Source organism: Papaver somniferum, unplaced genomic scaffold, assembly GCF_003573695.1.
Source record: "Papaver somniferum cultivar HN1 unplaced genomic scaffold, ASM357369v1 unplaced-scaffold_33, whole genome shotgun sequence".
NCBI classification, from domain to species: Eukaryota; Viridiplantae; Streptophyta; class Magnoliopsida; order Ranunculales; family Papaveraceae; genus Papaver; species Papaver somniferum.
Genome location: NW_020644373.1, coordinates 639,602 through 655,271, shown reverse-complemented (window position 1 = coordinate 655,271; position 15,670 = coordinate 639,602).

Sequence of the window (15,670 nt, the reverse complement as noted above, 5' to 3'; positions counted from 1 at the left end):
AGACATCGATATAATCGTTTGAATGCTATTGTGATTATGTATGGGTATGACGTGAAGATTTCATCTCAGGAAACAATGTTTTACATTTGTTTTAAGGAAATAAATTCATGAACTTGTTTTGTGAATCGAAAGAGAAATCGCCAGGCATTATTGGTATTGTTATTCATTGCATATCTTTTGAACTACCAATATGTGTGATTAGTATAACTGCTCATGACTTGTTTATGTTCTTGGTAAAACTATTCACAAAGGGATGACTTTTGTATTGGTATGACTTTTATTAGTGAAACCGATCTTAAGTAATCACCTGAGATGGTATGATCGATTTTGTGTTATTGGTATGACCAACTTTGGGTAAAGGGGAACCGATCCTAGTAAGAGCTGCAACCTATCACAAAGGGGAATCGATCCTTGTATGAGGTGCAACAAGTTTTTAGCAGAAAGGGGAACCGATCCTATGGACATGTGCAACACGTTTTTAGGCAAAAGGGAACCGATCCTATGGACATGTGCATCAAGTACAAGTTAGATACCATATATATGTGGGGAACCGATCCTAGTACCTAGTAAACCGAATTCTGGAAATCTAGTGTGACTATGCACAATACTCACATGGAGGTAGAACCGAAACTTGTTTTGGTAGAACCGTTAAACCCATGATTTGTGATTGAGTGTTCTTGATCAATCACGTAGTTCTTGGAAGTCAGATGAACCAATTCTAAACTTGTTTGGAAGTGTGGAAAGTTTCAAGATTGTAAGTATGAAAGAGGACTTACAGAGTAAGGATGTCGACATACTTTGAACATGTGCAGTAGCACTTATCTTTATTTGTTCAAAGTTATTCCTTAATAGCTAAAGGAAGAAAATCCTAGATCGAATGAAATAAATTGAGAATCTTTTATTTCAGGTTTTTAATTTTATTTTAGGAAAATGAAAACTAGTAATGTGCATTTACTAGTTGGAGATTTTCCAAGAGATTTTCGATCATTATTTTGGACAAAGCATTTCCAGGAATTATGGAAACCGAATCTGGAATATATTGCTTATCTTGAGAATATTTTCGGTTTTGGAAATTCCTTGGTGTCCAAAATTCCTTGGTCTATAAATATGAAAGTTTGCATTTCGAGCAAACTAATCCTCGTACAGCAAGAACTATCTCAGTTGTGCCGGTACTAGTGAAGCCGCCTATTCGAAGAGGAGAGTAACCTAATTAGGTGAAATCTCTTACGGCCGCGCAGTTTAAAGTCATCTTTGGGATTGAGAAGATCTATTAGTACCGTTGGTGGGAAACTAGATAATTGCGGTTTATCTTTTGTTTTTTATTGATTTGATTGACTAACGGTGGTTGAACTTTGAATACACCTAGTTTGTTTATGCTTGAGAATCTTCTCTTCTGATATAAGATTCACTCAAACTACATCGAAGTTTCGACGGGGATATTTAGACTGTTTGTAGATCTAAAGACGTCATGTGATAATCTATTGTTAACAGACTCCGTTCTGTGCGTAATTGATCACAAGAGATTCAAGATGATTGTGTGCAGGTGTTTATTGAAGATCTAAGAAGATTTTAAAACAAAGAAGACTTTGAAGATTTCTGATTTGGGATTCATAATCTTTGGTGTGCACAATACTTGTTTCGGTTAAAGAGAATCCAACTATAATCGATTTATCCTTATGGTTGATTAGATTGATTAGTTGTGTCGGTCGGTATCAATACAATTCTTTGTGATTAAAAGTATGGATTGCAAAATTTTAACAGTTACTCCGGTAGTTGATAATAAGATAGATCTAAGAACCTGAAGAAGGAGTTTATTGAGATAAACAGAAGAGCCTTTGTCGAACTCATATCACTTGGTTGAAAAGAGTTGATACCAAACAGATTTGTTGTTCCTTTACTGTTTGGAATACGAACCAAACAAATTGTTCCAAGTACGTGACTTATTACAGGTCGGAGGCGTGGGAATATAGACGGAACTAGGTGAACTATAGGTTTAGTTGCTTGGTCTCAACTATACGAAGTTGGTTTTATTTTTTATAGCGGATTAATCCTGAGAGTATTCAATTCTGGACTAGGTCCCGGGGTTTTTCTGCATTTGCGGTTTCCTCGTTAACAAAATCTTGCTGTGTCATTTACTTTTATTTTCCGCAATTATAATTGTTGTTATTATAATTTAAAGTAAATTACACAAACGTTAATTCCTATTTACTTGATAAGCAATCCTATTATGTTTGGTTAAGTCCGAACCTTTAATCAAGTAAATATACTCCGTTGTTGTATTGTCTCGATCTCGTATTCATAGACGATTATATGAAGTGTGAACTGGTTTGTCGTATTGTCTCGACTCAGTCCATAAACAATCACTTTCGGAGAAAGGACTTATGGGTGGAAAAGTTTTAGATTGAGGTATATTTGGGTACCCTTGTCTTTTCAGTTTAGAATAGCTATTATTGTGATTATACATAGCTATGTCCAACGTTTTTCATCTTCAATGTTTTTAGATTATTTTTTTAAATTCTAAAGTTTGTTTGGAAGATGATTTTTGCAGTATTAATCTTTATGGTTTTATATATTGCAATTTGCTATGGGATATGTGTTTGCGCTCGTGAACTTTGATTGTCTCATACTTTGTCAAAAGTTATCTCTTTCATATGTCGATATGCATGTATTGATAAAAGATAGATGAACTTTTGACAAACAAAAATTGAACTTATTGTAACATTATATAAATAATTTATGGAAGATAGGATGAATTTTTGTTTACAAAGATTATGTTTATTATATGTCGTTATGCAAATAGTGATAAAAATAGAATGAATCTTTGTCTATTCCGCAGTATTGATCTTCCCTGATCCATATTTTATATAAATATTGTGTGGATCCGTAAGTTCTGTTATGAGAGCATTTCCAACTAGATTAATCATGAATTCTTTTGTGGTTAATTTGGTTTAGTATTCCGATTAAATTAATCATGGGTTTTCTTGTGGTTAGTTTAGTTAAGATTTTTGGATACAAAATCATTTCCTTTGTGATTTATGGTGTCCAAAGAAATCCTTCTTTTCTTCTAAAAAGTAAGGTCGCTCTTGTTGTTCTTTCGGGAATGACATTTTATGGGGGAGAGTTGTTTTTGAACTTGCGCTTTCCATATCTTTGTGGAGAGTGTGGCTGTGGAATATTATAGGGGTTATCTTGTATCTTTATAAACTCCTTGATGAATGCATTTATCTTCGGCTTTCTGATTACATCTAAACAAGTTGATATGTGCTTTTCTTTGGTCTTGAAGCATCTCCATGGAAATTTCATTAGGATCCCACTAGTTTTTACCTTTGCCAATTTTATTGACAAAGAGGGGGAGAATTAATGTGTAGTTCACACTACAAATACATATGGTTTCCAGATCATTATGTAAGGGGGGGGGGGGGGGGGGGGTAGTTTTCATGTTGAGATGAAAGTATTTACTAAGAGGGAGTGATACATATCACCATAGTATTGTTGTCTAAGTTGTGATACAATTGAACTTTGATGCTGTGTAATAATACTATGACACTGTGTAACAATGATTGAGAGATTGTGTTTTCTAATTGTTATGGCTACGAATTTTCAACAACGATGATGCTGAACTTACAACCTTTGGAATCATTGGAGTACTTGGAAGTGACGAAGATTTCGAGTAATGTTGAAGAACCAAGGAGATCATGCATGTGGACGAGAAGCTACAAAGTTTTACTTATTTTGTAATCCATATGTATTGATTGTTTTGTCACTAAAATTGACAAAGGGGGAGATTGTTAGATCATTGCTCGGTCGAACTCGCAAGTGTTGGTATCTCAAGCTTGTTTGTCAAATTTAGTTGTCAAAACTATATGTCTTGATTTCTAGTCTACTTATAGCTAAAGTCTCAGACTAGGATAGTTAAGTGTAGTTGAGCTCCAGACTCCACCGTGATCATCATAAGAAGACGAAAAACTACTCAAGGAACCAGTGAAACTTCATTGACTAAAAGGTATGTGGAGACTTGAACTTATCTATCACTCAAAAGTCTATCTACTCTATCTCCTACTCTTGAGACAAAAGTCGTATAAGTATATAGATTTCAATTATACACATTTGCTATTTCAAGACGAGTTTAACTCGCCTATCCATTTCTCGAAATATGTGTTGGTAATCTTTCGCTTTAGCCAAGTTCATCTTTACTCGTGACGAAAGTCATGTTGACATTTCAATATCTTGAAAATCGCTTTGATGAAAAATAGTTTGTGAATAACAACTATATAACATCCTCTAAGAATGTTTCAATGATTGAAGTGTAGAGTTGATATTATGTAACCATCTTTGGATATAAGCATATATAGCGTGTTCGCACATTAGTGTATAAATCCATGAACCGGGAACCAAGTGTATGCACACGTCTGTGTACGAAATTGGTGAAGGAGACAGGTTAAGTATGCGTACTCGTACGCATACTGGCGGAAGTTCACGTCCGTGAATATCTGCTGAGTTTGGGAATTGACAAACTCTTAATCAGTCATCTTAAGTATGCGTACCCGTACGCATACTGATGGAAGTTTTCTACCCGATAATTTCTGCTGAGGTTGGAAACCAAAACCAACTCAAATCTGGTTGCTTAGGTATGCATACCCGTACACATATTTAAGATGGTTACTTTATCAAATCGATCAGTTCATGAACTTAAACATTTAAATTATAAGGAATGCAATCTTTCTAAACAGTGGCTATAATGTTCATGAATCGATTCAAGTGAATCAAACCGATTTTGTTTCAATTGTGTCTTCCAAAAGATCTAAGTAATTGAACAACTCTTTAACTAGTTCATTTGAGTCATTTGAACTAGTTGTGGTAAAGAAGAATATGGTTGATATGAAAGTGCTCATATGGCTAACCATTTGGTTAACTGTTGTGAACCAACTAAGTGTACACGTTTAGGTATGGTTACTCAAACCTAAATGAAATACATTTCATTTGTGTATAACAAACTAAGATTCGATCTAACGGTTGAAATATATTAGCTTGAATCTAATCAGTTTTTCATCTAACGGTGGATATTGAATGCTTTGTTACTAAGCTAACATTGATTGCAAACCCTGATTTGAAAAATATATAAAGGAGAACTCTAGCAACTGGGAAACTTAATCCCCACACCTCCTGTGTGATACTAGTTGTGTTAGCTAGAGTCGATTCTCCTTTAACCTTAGATTTCTTCTCGAGACTCTGTAGGTTAACGACTGAAAGACTTCATTGGGATTGTGAAGCCCGACCGTACTACTTTTCTTGTAGTTCTGTGATCTGATCTTGTTGTATCTATCGTACGAGTACAGTCGTAAGATTGGCTTGAGATTGATATCTCCGATAGGCAAGATAGAAAAGAAGTCACAAACATCTTCGTCTCATCGTTTGTGATTCCACAATATCTTTTTTCGCTAGTCGATCAAGATTATTGTGAGGTGATCGATAATTCTAGGTTGTTCTTCGGGAATATAAGTATGGGTTATCGATTGATTCCTTTTCACCTTGATTTATCAAAAGACGGAACAAAACTCGTATGTATTTTTGTGGGAGACAGATTTATCTATTAGCGTAGACTTTTATGTGTGATACAGATTTGTTTGTTAAAGTCTTCGACTTTGGGTCGTAGCAACTCTTAGTTGTGGGTGAGATCAGCTAACGGAATCAAGTGCGTAGTATCCTGCTGGGATCGGAGACGTAAGGAACGCAAATGTACCTTAGATCAGTGTGAGCATGATTGGGGTTCAACTATAGTCCAGACCGAAGTTAGTTTATAGTAGGCTAGTGTCTGTAGCGGCTTAATACAGTGTGTGTTCAATCTGGACTAGGTCCCGTGGTTTTTCTGCATTTGCGGGTTCCACGATAACAAAACTACTGGTGTCTGTGTTATTTCTTTTCCGCATTATATTTTGTTATATAATATAAATATCATAGGTTGTGTGTTGAATCAATCAATTGGGAAATCCGACATGTGGTTGTTGATTGAAATTGATTGATCCTTGAACATTGGTATTTGGTACCGTTCAAGTTAATTTCTCTTGTATTCAATTAGACTCCCAGATTTTTATTTTCTTGAGTAAGTATTGAATCGAGAAACTGAGATATAACTCTTTGATATACTTTTTATTAAGATTGAGTCTGACTGTCTTGTTGATTCTCTTAAAAGTATATTGGAGTTAGTCCATATAGATTGCTAAGCGAATTATTGGGTGAGGTTGTTAGACCCCCACTTTTTCAATTTCATGTGATCTAAAGTAAAACATTTAAGTTTAAAACGAAGTTTATAGACATTAACCCAACCACTTTACAAATAAGAATCAGTACCATGGACTGGTTAGTCGAAATGAATATCTATTCATGGATATTATTTGATAAAGCAACCTAAGTGCCTATACACTGCATTGGATCACTAGTCTCTACCAAAATCACTTATTACAACTAGCACTCCTTGCAATATAGCTTGTGGATTTGTACTCACTTAAGGCCTTTCCTTCAAAACAATAATTAATTTCAAATGAAATCACACCCATGAGTAACTAGTAAACTAAATAATTGACACTTCAAGATATGTACAAGTGAAAAGACGAGGGTACCCAAATATACCTCAATCTAAAACTTTTATACATATAAGTCCTTTCTCCGAAAGTGATTGTCTATGGACTAAGTCGAGACAATACAACTAATCGGTTCACACTTCGTGTGATCGTCTATGGATATGAGATCGAGACAATACGACAACAAGATAACTTGCGTGATTGACTATGGATACAAGATCGATACAATACAACAACGAAGTATGATTACTTGATAATAGGTCCGGACTTAACCAAACACTATAGGATTGCTATCAAGTAATTAGGATTACTAATTACTAATTAGTAATTAGGAATTACTTCTAATTATAATAAATTAATCATAATTTCGGAAATAGAAAAGTAAAAGACACAACAAGATTTTGTTAACGAGGAAACCGCAAATGCAGAAAAACCCTGGGACCTTGTACAGAATTTAATACTCTCGGAATTAAGCCGCTATAAAAAATCTAAACCAACTTCGTATAGTTGAGATCAAGCAACTAAACCTATAGTTCATCTAGTTTCCTCAGTATCGCTGCGCCTCCAACTTGCATTAAGTCACGCACTTGGAACAATTCCTTTGGTTTGTATTCCAAACAGTAAAGCAACAACAAATCTGTTCGATAAAAACTCTTTTCAAACAATGTGATATGAGTTTGACAAAAGGCTCTTCCGTTTAACCAATAAACTTTTTTGTCGTGTTCTTTGATCAATCTATTCAACAACTACCAAAGTAATTGTTTATACTATGCAATCAATACTATGAATAAAAAAAATGTATTGATGCCGATATACCCAACTAATCAATCCAATCTATCAAAAGATAAACCGATTATAGTTGGATCCCCAACCGATCAAGTTTTGTGTGCACCAAAGATTATGAACTCAAATAAGAAATCTTCTTTGTCTTCAAGTCTTCTTAGATCTTCAATAAACACCTGCAGACAAACAAATTGAATCTCTTGTGATCAATCACACACAAAACTGAGTTTGTTAACTATGGATTATCACAAGACATGTTTAGATCTACAAACAGTCTAAAGATCCACGTCGATACTTCGATCTAGTTTGAGTGAATCTTATATCAGAAGAGAAGATTCTCAAGCATGAAAAAACTAGGTGCAATCAAAGTTCAACAACCATTAGTCAATCAAATTAATCGAAAAATAATAATAAACTGCAATTATCTAGTTTCCCACCAACGGTAATCGTAAAGATTCTCAATCCCAAAGAAGTCTTCAAAACGAGCGGTCGTAAGAGATTTCGCCTAATTAGGGTACTTTCCTCTACGAATAGATGACTCCACCAGTAACAACGCAACTAGGTAGTTTTGATGGCTCTGAGGATTAGTTTGCTCGAAATGCAAACTTAAATATTGGTAGACCAAGGAAGTTTGGACACCAAGGAATTTCCAAAACCGAATATTCTCAAAGATATTCAATAAAGCCAAAATCGGTTTTCATAATTCCTGGAAATGCTCTGTCCAAATATTCACCGAAATCTCAGTAGAAAATCTCCAATTAGTAAATGCACATTTTCAATTTTTATTTTCTAAAGATATGCATTTAATTTCTGGAAATTAAAAGCATATAAAATTAAAAACCTTATTTAAAAGATTCTCAATTTATTTTGATCCGGGATTCTCCTTTAGTTATTAAGGAATATCTTTGAACAATTAAGGAATATCCCTGCACATCCAACTTGCAATAAGTGACGCACTTGGAACAATTCCTTTGGTTCGTATTCCAAACAGTAAAGGAAAAACAAATCTGTTCGATAACAACTCTTTTCAAACAACGTGATATGAGTTTGACAAAAGGCTCTTCCGTTTAACCAATAAACTCCTTTGTCGTGTTCTTTGATCAATCTATTTAACAACTACCAAAGTAATTGTTTAGACTATGCAATCAATATTATGAATAAAAAAATATATATTGATGCCGATATACCCAACAAATCAATCCAATCTATCAAAAGATAAACCGATTGTAGTTGGATCCCCAGCCGATCAAGTTTTGTGCACACCAAAGATTATGAACTCAAATAAGAAATCTTCTTTGTCTTCAAATCTTCTTAGATCTTCAATAAACATCTGCACACAAACAACTTGAATCTCTTGTGATCAATCACACACAGAACGGAGTCTGTTAACGATGGATTATCACAAGACGTATTTAGATCTACAAACAGTCTAAATATCCCCGTCGATACTTCGATCTAGTTTGAGTGAATCTTATATCAGAAGAGAAGATTCTCAAGCATAAACAAACTAGGTGGAATCAAAGTTCAACAACCGTTAGTCAATCAAATCAATCGAAAACTAATAATAAACCGCAATTATCTAGTTTCCCACCAACGGTATTAATAAAGTTTCTCAATCCCAAAGAAGTCTTTAAACCGAGCGGCCGTAAGAGATTTCTCCTAATTAGGTTACTTTCCTCTCCGAATATGCGGCTCCACCAGTAACAACACAACTAGGTAGTTTTGCTGGCTCTGAGGATTAGTTTTCTCGAAATGCAAACTTCAATATTTATAGACCAAGGAAGTTTGGACACCGAGGAATTTCCAAAACCGAATATTCTCAAAGATATGCAATAAATCCAAAATCGGTTTTCATAATTCCTGGAAATGCTCTGTCCAAATATTCACTGAAATCTTAGTAGAAAATCTCCAATTCGTAAATGCACATTATTTATTTTCTAAAGACATGCATTTAATTTCTGTAAATTGAAAGCATATAAAATAAAAAACCTTAATTAAAAGATTCTCAATTTATTTCGATCCGGAATTCTCCTTTTGTTATTAAGGAATATCTTTGAACAATAATAGATAAGAATTAATGTACATGTTCAAAGTATGTCGACATCTTTACATTGTAAATCCGTTTTCATATTTACAATCTTGGAACCGATTTGCCACACTTCCAAACGAGTTTAGAATTGGTTCATCTGATTTATGTGATTGATCAAAAACATTCAATCACCATTCATGGGTTTAACGGTTCTACCAAACACAAAGTTCAGTTCTACCTCCAAGTGGCTACTAGGATCGGTTACACTAGTTTCCATAAAATGGCTAACTAAGTACCAGGATCGGTTACCACTATCTTATGGTATTACTTGTGATCGGTTGCACAAGTTATAGGATCGGTTACACCAATTACTAAAACCTTTTAACCTACTACAAGGATCGATTACACATCTTGTGATTAGTCCCACCAAGTTCTAGGATCGGTTACCCAATTTCTAGGATTGGTCACACCAATTACAAATATCGATCATACCATCTCAAGTGATTACTTAAGATTGGTTTCACTAATAAAAGTCATATCGATACATAAGTCAGGCATTGTGAACAGTTTTACCAAGATACATAAAAAAGTTATGAGTGGTTATACTAAACACACATATTGGTAATCCAAAGATTTTCAATGAATAACAATACCAATAAGCCTAGTGATTTCCCCTTCGATTCACAAAACAAGTTTATGAATTGTACTTCCTTTAAACGAATGTAAAACATTGTTTCCTAGGACGAAATCTTCACCCATACCCATACATAATCATAATAGCATTCATATGATTATATCGATGTCTTGTATACCAAGTTCAAAAGATAGGCATTATACTTCGTATTATAATTCCTTAATGCTACGTCTAACTAGAGTATAATCATTCACACCTTCGCAGTTATGTTTTCAATATAGCACGACTTGAAAGATATGTTAGGAATGAAACAGTTCAAGTCAAAATATTACTAATCTCAAGAGGAAGGATGATGTTGTCGATGTAGCTCTTTAGTTCTTCACATTCTTCAAGTCTTCGAGTAATACTTGTAAATCTCATATCCTAATAACTTTCTAGTTAACCTATACGAAGTTGACTCTAGTAAATAATCAAGCGACTCTTTAAATGAGTTTTGATTCACTAAAATATAAAAACTAAACTTGACATACCAACACTTGGTGGGTTAAACTGATCAATGCTCTAACAACAAGTACATACAAGCATAGATTAATTTAAAGAATTAGCATAGGAAATTTAAATTGAATGGGGGGCTTGGTTTGAAAGTATAGCTTCCACAATAAAGAAAGTTAAATCACCACTCATCGACATGTCAATTTCTCTTTCTATATACTTTGTGATCTCAACATTATCAAAACCTAAGGAGAATGATGATAGGATAAACAACCCAGAATAAACATTCTCATAAACTAAAATAGACTAGTATGAACCTTTCTTAGAGTACATATCATTTCCATCAAAATGCACTAAGACTACATATTCCACTAGATTTCAATTGCAAACTAAATTTACACTATATTGAGAGAGATGAATATATCCAATATATATGTTTATTCATTCAAATCAAGTACCATAATAGTAAAAGAAAAAGAGTTCTCGGTCCGAACTGATAGCTAAGAACTGGTTGCGGCAATACCACAAACATCATATGTTCCAAACCAAACGTCTTCAAGTTAACTTAAACAAGATGTAATACTAATGCAAACCCATTATCTGAAATGAAACTAATTGGTGCAGTAGAACAAAAAGTGAGTTCAAAAATATATTACCAATTTCTCAACTTCCAAGCAGCACCACACCGCCACTAAAACAACACCTCCAAATCAACCATTAATCTGATCAAAACATGCATCATGTATAATATCGCAAACCCATCATTGATAACAACCATAGTGATTAATGGAGTGGAAATCACTTGTCTCAAGTCAAATTGAAGAATTAAAATCTCTCTTTCTCCACTTATAATCCAACCAACATGCATGATGCCTTCAGCAACTAGGTGTGATTTTACCTCCACAGGGCCTACTAATTGGGAAAAATATCATTTAAGTGAACCCACAAAAAAAAGTCCATAAATACCTAACTCCATCTTCGACTTCATCATTCTTCAACACCAGCAGAAAAACATCAAATTCAAGATCTTCAACACGAGCAGCAGCAAACATCAAAAAATAAATATCTTCATCAAAATCAAGATCTTCAACACGAGCAGCAAGACAAAGATCATCATCTTGATCTTCACACGAGCAACAAACATCAATGTCGGTTCATCCTTCACAGTCAACCTGATTTCAGATCTGATTTCATCTCAATCTTCATCAGCAACAAACATAAAACATAAAACAGAGTTCATTTTAAGAATGAACTTTATAAAATTCATCATCTTCAAACAGTAGCAGCAGCAGTGACGAAGAAAAACATAAATCTATCGTCGTCTTCATCATCTTCAAAAGAAAACAGAGTTCATTTCAAGAATGAACTTCTTCAAATTCATTATATTCAATAGTAACAGCAGCAGTGACGAAGAAAAACATTAATCTATCGTCGTTTTCATCATCTTCACCGTGTTCATCATCCTCTTCAACCACAGCAACATCAAACAGGGAGAAAAAACAAAAAATCTTCGTCACAAAATCGTCGCCTTGTTCATCATCTTGATATACTCATCATCTCTACAAATCGTCTTCATCATCTCTGCAAAATCAAAACCCTAGAACTCACAACAGGAGAAGAAAAAAAAAACTAGATCTGAAAATATGGAGGTGAGAGAAAGTAAATCTGAAAATGATTTATTCTCTCTTGATAATTAAGTATATATGTCCTAGGGTGATGTCATAATGATGTAATGGTTCCAAAAGGGTATTATTGCTAGTACAAGATGACAATTACATCATCCATGACGTCACCCTAGGACCAAACCATAATTTCTCAGACCAAACGATAATATATATTTTAAAAAAAGGACCAAACGGAAAGTTGACTCAGTCGACCAAACTAGCTCTAATATATTGTTTCTAGGACCTATTGGTATTTCCTAACTACTAATTTTCGTGATCTCCGTATGTTCTCTAAATTTTCAGGGTTTGAGAGAAATCACCAGAGAAATAAAAGAAAAGAAAAAGGGGAAGAAGAAAAAAATGAGAACTCCCCCGTTGATTTTTCTTTTCTTGTTTTTATCATTGATAGTGAGAAGACAAAGTGCCCCTAACACTTCTCTACTTGACATGTGTCTTTCATGCATGCAAGTTTATTAAGGCACCTAGGGTCATATTTAAGGCATATTTCTCTATCTAAATACACCATTAATTTTTGAGGCAACCTAAAAGTGTTATAAACACTTGAGTATTAGAGTTTTAGGCATTCTAATTGCGTAATTTGACTAATGGGTTCAGCTAAAACCCGAGAAAAAGGTTCGTGCTGTTATAAGTGTCTACGCATCTTTTAAGCACAAGTTCAAGATTATTAAAACAATTATCAAATGAATCACCATAAACACTAAAATCGTACATAAATACCTCAATGATGTTTTCCACATAAAATATGCTGACCATACATCTCTGAAAAGTGGCAGGCGCATTACAAAGACCAAACGACATTGCAAATGTACCGAAAGGACAAGTGAAAGTAGTCTTCTCTTGATCCTCCGGTGCAATAACAATTTGATTGTACCCCGAATAACCATCCAAAAAGAAATAATGAGAATTTCCAGCAAACCTCTCTAACATCTGATCAATGAAAGGCAAAGGAAAGTGATCCTTGCGGGTAACCGAATTGAGATTTCTGTAGTTTATGCACACTCGCCATCATGTTTAAACTCTTGTAGGAACGAGTTCATCATCTTGATTTCTAACAACAGTGACACCTGATTTCTTAGGCACCACTTGCACCGGACTAACCCATTTGTTGTCAGAAATTGGATAAATTACCCCCACACTTAGCAATTCGAGGATCTCTTTCTTCACGACCTCCATCATTGGTGGGTTAATCCTATGCCGAGAATCACGTACTTTCTTGACATCGTCTTCCATTAGGATTCTATGCATGCACATGGATTGACTAATGCCTTTGATATCAGCAATTGTCCAACAAATAGACGTTTTGTGCTCTTTCAGAACCCTAAGTAGAGGTTCTTCATGTATTGCTGTTAGATTCTTTTAAATAATTACTGGAAGCTCTTCCCATCACCCAACTAAGCGTACTTTAAGTGATCAGGTAGAGATTTCAACTCTAATTTAGGTGACTGCACAATAAAAGGTAAAGGAACTTCATCAGTTACATGTAAAGAGATATATGAAATATTACCTATTCTAACTTCTTGTGATGCCGTTAAAGCACCACATGTCTCGAAAAACTCCTTGGGAATATCAACGTCCAAGTTAGTAAAGCCATGGACCCCCAAATCAATGATATTTTACAGCACAGATTCAAGTTCATCTTCGTTGATCAAATCAAACATCTGTTGTGCTAAAGAACCAATAACATCAATAGAAAATGCGGAATGAATGTCACTTGGATAATGCATAGCTTCGAAGATATCGAAGCGTATAACCTCTTTGTCAAACTCCATAGTGAGTGTCCTAGTATCACAGTCAATCTTCGTCTTATCATTCTTCATAAATGGTCTTACAAGAAGTAATTAAGTAGACGAATAATTGTCTCCATTCTGCGTATCCACAACAAAGAAATCAACTGGAAAGATCAGTTCATTCACTTGCACCAACACGTCTTCCACGAGTCCCTTAGGATATATGTTAGAATTATTAGCTAATTGAATGACAATCCTTGTCTACTTTAAAGGTCCCAGATTCAAAGAATCATAAACATCAGCTGACATCACGCTTATGGAAGCTCCCAAATCAAGAAAAGCACGCTCAAACTGTCTATCACCAATAGTAATTGGCACTGTAAAACCACCAGGATCTTCACACTTTGCAGGCATCTTCTTTAGCAACATAGCTGAAGCACTTTTTCCCACTTGGGTGACCTTGTTAGCAATCAACCTCTCTTTCCTTGTATACAAATCCTTCAGAATCTTGGCATACCTCGGTACCGTTTTGATGGCCTTCATAAATGGAATGTTGATATGCACCTTGCTGAAAATATCCATAATCTACTTGTCTAGAGCTTGCTTCTTTGACTTGCAAAATCGACTAGGAAAAGGAGGTAGTGTAGTAAAAATAGGAACCATGTCCTTAGGTTGGCCGGTTGAAGTTGGATTTTCCTTTGGAACGATTTCCACCTCTACTTTCTTTTCTGAGTCGTGACTAACCTTTTCTTATTGTTTTGGCTCTTCTGCTTGCTTGCCAACAACCTATTATATCTCTCCCAATATTCATATAGTGACTCCCCAGACATTTGTAGAATTCCACTAATCTCCTTACGAACAGATGTCGCTTTAGAAGCAGGAAAGTACTTTTCTAAAAATTAACTTCTTCATCTCAGTCCATGTTGTAATACTCGTTTGAGGAAGATAATACAACCAATCATCTGCTAATTCTGTCAATGAGAGCGGAAAGGCTTGTAGCATAACCATATCTCTGTCTGCGGTTGCATGCCTTAGACTTGTCATCTTGTTCTGGAACTGCTGAAGGTGTCGATTTGGGTTTTCACCTGGATGTCCCTTGAACTTTGGTAGATGATGAATTAGATTCGACTTCAGCTCCACGGGATTGTTGATTGTGATGCACAATGGTTGCTAATCTAAACATGGAGATGTAAACTCTCCTAACTTATTCTCTGGAGGTGGAGGATCTCTCTCGTCATCTGTATTAACTATCTCTTCTGTAGAGGGTTCTTGTTGCGACTGTGAATGTGCTTGGAGTATCGTTCCCTTGCGAGTTCAAATTTCGTATCTTGGTAATCCCACTATTTCGGTGCCTGAGATTAAGTACCTGAAATAAAGTTCTCAAAAACTAAATCAAAATCTAAAAAAAAAAAATTAAAACAAAAAACAAAACAAAACAAAACAAAACAAAAAGAAATAAAAACTAAAGCTACTGACTGCTCCCCGGCAGCGGCGCAAAAATCTGATGCCTGTCATAGGTGCGCAAATTAATTCACTTATAGTCTACTTTACTAGTGATATAGTAGTAAATAGATTCGTTCCCACGAAGAGCAGGGAGATTTAGTTGTCAAAAATGTCACAAAGGGGAATTTTTTTTAGATTTAAAGTAAAATCAAAGCAATTAAAAGTAATTAAGTTGCAAGCAATGGACAAAAATATGATCAGGGAATCCTTCTTCGTTACTAAACAGTCATTAAAGTAGC